This window comes from Hyla sarda, chromosome 4 (genome assembly GCF_029499605.1).
Source record: "Hyla sarda isolate aHylSar1 chromosome 4, aHylSar1.hap1, whole genome shotgun sequence".
Lineage (NCBI taxonomy): Eukaryota > Metazoa > Chordata > Amphibia > Anura > Hylidae > Hyla > Hyla sarda.
The window spans coordinates 319,876,060-319,882,059 of record NC_079192.1 but is presented as its reverse complement, the minus strand read 5'-3'; the positions used below and the strand labels follow the sequence as shown (position 1 = coordinate 319,882,059).

At 41.0% G+C, this 6,000-nt stretch overlaps 1 protein-coding gene across 1 annotated transcript in view; it reads left to right on the top strand.

The window, feature by feature from the left end:
- Nucleotides 1–336: 336 nt before the first annotated feature.
- Nucleotides 337–6,000, top strand: part of LOC130369538 (uncharacterized) — a 76,096-nt gene continuing 70,432 nt past the window's right edge. The window contains exon 1 of the mRNA XM_056574906.1: nucleotides 337–369. The gene's annotated coding sequence lies outside the window, so the exon portion shown is untranslated. The remainder of the gene's footprint in view (nucleotides 370–6,000) is intronic.

Here is a 6,000-nt window from a genome sequence, read left to right as displayed (position 1 = left end):
TTACATCTATTTCTATATATGATTTGTTGCACTGCATGTCTTTCCACTGACTGTGTTGATTATTAATATGTTACAATTCTCTTTTCTGGAGCAATTACTATCCATCATCTATGTATTACATATAGGGCAGGGTAAGGGTTAGGGGGTTATCACCCCTTCCCTTGTGATATTGCCAGGTCTCTTTTTGAGCCTTTTTAATTGTTTTTAGATGTTTGTGTCTCCTTGTTTACAAGTGGTTTTCAATAAAGCATTTTTCATATTTATATCCGTTTCGGGTGTGCACTACATGCAGTTTACTTTCTCTTGGATATTGACAGTGACAGCTCAGGACGCCGCCAAAGCCAGAAGTAGTGCGGACCCCGGAAACAGGTAATTATAAAACCGGGGATGGGGGAGACAATGGGGCAGCGGCGGTGGCGGTCTCTGGCCAGAGGGGAGGCAATGGGGCTGCTGCGGCGGCGGTCTCTGGCCTGAGGGGAGGCAATCGGGCAGCGTTGGTGGTTGGACTCAGGACCCCAGGGCAAGCAGGGGGGAGAAGCTGGTGGCGGCGGCGGTGGTCTCTGGCCCCACAAAAGCCACTGCAGTTCATTGATTTAAAGCGCCCGCATTATCGGCAAGGTAATTGCTTATACCGATAACTTAGAAAATCATGAATATCGGCCGATAATATCGTCCAAACCAATAAACGGTTGATCCCTACTGTGGAGTACCCCTTTAAAGGGGTTTTCCTGTAATAAAAGGATGGATATGTAATAAATATCTGATTGGTAGTGGTCCAGTTGCTTTGATGATCACTCCTCACAAGAATAGAGGTCTTGTGTTTCTCCATTTAAATAGAGCCGTAGTTGAGCATGCTTGCTCATGCTCTTCAAACTTTATGGGTCTGACAGAGGTAGCTTAGCGGTTATCTTCACAGGTGCCATTGATTTTAAATGAAGCAGCAATTGAGCATACACACTGCCACAACATTCAAATAGGGGTCACCGAGACCATGTTTTTGTGATTGCAGGGGGCACAGGGGTCAATATATATATAGTTCCGGTGCTTAAGGACCAAGGGCGTACCTGTACTCCCTGGTCTCATTAGCAGGGTTTGATGCGTGCTCACGAACTTAGCACGCTTCAAACCTCGTGGGTTCCAACTGCAGCAGCCAGGGTTAATGTAGGGCACCACTGATCGGGCCGATGCCCGGCATTAACCCTTTCAAAGTTCAAAGTTGATTGTGGCGTCTAAACAGAAAGAAAAACTGTCCCGGCAGATCAGCAGAGCTATGGTACCGATAAAAACTACAGATTACTGTGCAAAAAATTAGCTCTCATATAGCCCCATATGCTGAAAAATAAAAAGTTATAGGGGTCAGAAGATGACAATTTTAAACATACTAATTTTGGTGCATGTAATTATAATATTTTTTTAAGTAGTAAAATAAAACCTACATAAATTGGGTATCCTTGTAACCGTATGGACCCATACAATAAAGAATAGGTGTCATTCTTACCGAAAAGTGCACTGCGTAAAAAACAGAAGCCCCCCAAAAGTTACAAAACGGCACTTTTTTATTTTAAATTTCACCCCGCAAATACTTTTTTTTTTTTTGTAGCAGATTAAGCTATAAAATAAGTGATGTCATTACAAAGTAGAATTGGTGACGCAAAAAAACAAGCCCTTATATGGGTCTGTAGGTGCAAAATTGAAAGCGATATGATTTTTAGAAGGGAAGGAGGAAAGCACAAAAGGGCAAAAATGAAAATTGGCCTGGTCCTTAAGGTCAAAATGGGCTTGGTCCCCAAGGGGTTAAAAGACATACCAATTTCTAGCCATATGAGTTTTTTTTTTTTTTTCCTTTGTATGGCCAATTGTATTTTGTAATGACACTTTTCTTTTTACTATAAAATGAATGGTGAAGCAAAAAAGATTTTGGGGGGAAACTTTTGGGATGTACTGCACACCATGTGACTGCCTGCTTTCCAAGTAAAACTTACCTGTCCAAGGTGCACCCTGTACACTTTCTAGGTGCCTCACAAAAGCTACATCCACACCCTGTGGGGTCCAGTATCCATGGTGATCATAGCTCCCCAACAAACTTGTCCAGGCCATGTCTGCACTATAGCAATGTTTCAGATTCTGAGCTGTATGAGGTAATATTGGTCCACTGTCCCTGTGGACAGCAAAGTAATGACCTTCACTATGTATGTGAGATAATATTGGTCTGCAGCAAACCTATGGATCTGAGTAACTATGACAAGGGTCAAATTAAACTATAACTTGACATTAAAACTTTAAGGTTGTTTAAGTCTTATACAGGTATGTGGAATTTGCAGCAAGGAACCCCCAAGTTGCTAACCTCAGATTTGCTGTTAGGAACAGCTGACTAAATATAGTCCCAAAGGAGAAGTGTTAAACAGGCTGATGTAAGGGTAGATGGCTGTATCTGGCAGTGTTCTGTCAAAATGGTGGATGGTCAAGAGGTCAGGGCAGGAGGCAGACAATCAAAGCAAAGTGCAGAGTGAACAGAAGAACACTGTTGCCCTTCCAGGAATCTAGAAACCCTATAGCACAGCAGGGAGTTATGGGAGAAGGGTCCTCAATAGTTTAGGGTAAAGGACATTGGCTGAAGAAGCAGAACTTTAGCACACTGGGCCATTAAGAGACCAGAAGCCAGTGCACATACACTATACAGTAGAGCAGTTCTTGATATGCCAAATGATTACAATAGACTAGTTATCAGATCTCACTCTTTCTGGACTAATGCCTAGTTTTCTTTAAAAGTGCATTAGATTTCAAGAGATGCTGGAGAAGTGGAAAGTAATAAAATATATAATGTAATAAAATTATAACAACTTCTCTTTTTGTAACAAAAAAGGAAGGGTTTGACAATGCAGTCCATATGTCTAAGTCCGTTATATACTGGGTATATGTGGGTGTGTGAGAGTGAGAGAGCGTAAGGTTCTGGAGATTAAGGGGGAGATTCATCAAGCCCTGTGCTAAGGAAAAGTTGCCCATATCAACCAATCAGATTGCATCTTTCATTTTTCAGAGGCCTTTTCAAAAATCAAAGAAGCGATCTGATTGGTTGCTATGGGAAACTGGGCAGCTTTTCCTCTGCACAGGTTTTGATAAATCTCCCCCAAAGTAACTCCCATACTCCAGTTCCATGGTATTTTGGAGTCCTGAACCGGATCTCACAGGTATGTGAGTACTGCTAGAGTTCAGCAGAGAAGAATTGCTCTGAAGCAGATCAGCTTTTCTGTGGTATGTTGGATGCAGTGCATCTGCACCAAAAAAGACTGACTATGGGACTGAACATGTCAAGTTTTGGGTGGGAAGCTCAGATGTTTATGTAAAGTACCTGACGTTAAGAACATGTAACTTTCTGTTATATCACATGCTAAACCCAAGACTACTGAATTGTGATATCTGTCTGTTTGCTTGCTGGCAAGACTGTTTAAGGGTACGTTACCACATGGCATATTTGCTGCTGCATATTTTATTTTCCCGTTGAAGTCAATGGGTAGGAAAATACGTAGCAGCAAATACGCAGCAAAATACGCCACGTGGGAATGCTCCCTTAAGGGTCCTGTTCTACATATGATGGAGAATCCAGGCAATCCATTGCAAATGGCAACAGCATCCAAGTTGTTTTGTTTCCGAAGCATTGAACGTCCTGGGTGAAAGCAACTGCAGCACTGAAAGAAGACATTATTGTAATAGAGGAGCTAGTGACGAAAGCCAGCAAATAGAAGGCCCAGGCAATGCAGCAGCAGTCCCAGGCTCAGGCATAGGCTATGCACCAGCAGACCCAGGCCATGCAAGATAAAATGGCTGCACCTGAATGAGTGACGGGGCAGGGAGTTGTTGTGCAGAAAAAGGAACAACTGCACTGCAGAAAATGACTAAGGCTGAGTTCACACCACGTTTTCAGCCATACGGGACCACATACGGCTGGGGGGAGCTAAAACCGGGCGCTCCTGTATGCCACCCATATGTAATTAATTTCAATGAGCCGACCGGAGTGAAACGGTGACTCCGGTCACCTCATTTTTGCCCCGTATGCGGTTTTCCACCTGACCTAAAACCGTGGTCCACTACGGTTTTATGTCCGGTGGGAAAACCACATACGGGACAAAAATGAGCCAACCGGAGTCAGCGTTTCACTCCGGTCGGCTCATTGAAATGAATTACATACGGGCGGGATACGGGAGCACCCTGTTTTATCTCCGCCAATCCCCAGCCGTATGTGGTCCCGTATGGCTCAAAACGTGGTGTGAACCCAGCCTAAGAGGACGATATTGAAGCCTATTTCATTAAACTGTGACATCTGTTTGCTTGCTGGTAAGACGGTTTGAATGGTCCTGTTCTACAGTGTATGTTTTTGTGTGTATATAGATTATGTGTGTATGTATGTGTGTATATATATATAATATAAAATTAGATGATGGAAAATAGAACCAATTTCACTAGTGATTTTTTTTGGTGTGTGGAGGTGTTACTTTTTAGTTTTTGTTATACAGATAAAAATCTACAATAGATCTACAATAGCACAGGCAGCTGTAGTGCCTTTTCATTATGACTTAAAAAGCAGAACTACAGAAAATACAGACAGAATTAGTATTTTATATATATATATATATATATATATATATATATATATATATATATTATGTATATATTTTGCTGTTGTAGTAAAGAAGCACAATTTATTTTCAGTTAATGTATTGTCATTTGGTTAGACTAAAAATAAAACCTTTCAGGATAGATTACGACGGCAGCACTGGGAAGAAACAGTATTGTTTGCTGCCTGTTAAATGTTTGGGGAGAACACCTGCAGTCCAAGGGAAGGGCCTGGCCTGCGATTGCGGAAGCAAGTTGTCACTGTTGGCAGTTTTCAGTTTTACAGTCAGCGCTGCTGCTCTGTGATCTCTCTATTAAGCAGCTAACAATTTGTTACTTTGAAGAGGACAAGGCGAAGAAGCGGTTGAACTGATCTATATAACAGAGACATGATTCTGTTTAATACACAACATGGCAGCGCCCTGCAGAGTAGCACACACCATTGCGTGCCTAAATATGTGATTGTCATCACTGGCTGTACAAACAGTGTGTATTATTTGTGAAAGGGTAATCCTTTTTGCAGGTTAGTTGAGGAGAAGCCGTCAGTATAATAGATTTTGTTGCGGTCAGTTGGTTTGGTGAATAATGAAGTAGAAAACCCTTTTTGTGAAGCAGATAGCAACATTTATTTAGTTGGGGAGATTTTTTTTAGGAAATGCACGTAATGGGTTTAACATTGCCCCATAGCCTTTCTATTGATGTGCAATCATCAGATATCATCTAAATTGTAGGCAGAATGTTTAAATTTATTTCTGTTTGCAAATAAAAAAGTAACATAGTAAATTACAAACTGCAACAGATTAACAGAAGCAAATATAGTGTGTCCATAAAATGTGACTTATTTGTATAAGCATATATTCATGCAGTTCTGGAATGTGCAGAATTACAGCCAACAAACAAGACATTAGTCATTTAATGCTGCTTTAGCCATTGTTCAACCTAGAATAAAGAGCTCTTATCTGATAAGTATATCAATATTAAATTACTTTAGAGGGTGTTTCAAAAGAAAATTGCATATTATTACAAACACATTTATTACAAACAAATAAAAAAACTATTGGTGGTGGTGATTTTTCTGTGAATTTTTTCACAAAAAAACCTAAAACATTCCTGTTCTCGCACTGCCCACTAGAGTAGTCTTATTAAGCATACACTTACCATTTTCTGTAGCTCACATGTCTGCTTTTATTGTAAACTGAGACAGAATCAGCAATTAGAGTCATCACAATATGATTAGAAGATGCGCGGGTTAGTGACTGCTTTGTTGAACTTAATAGTACAAGACAGGAGAGCAACACTGTACACAGTTAATCGGGAGACAACACATGACGTAAATGTGTCTATGAGCGAACACAGGGGATGATGTCCGCCATAACCCCTTTAGATACC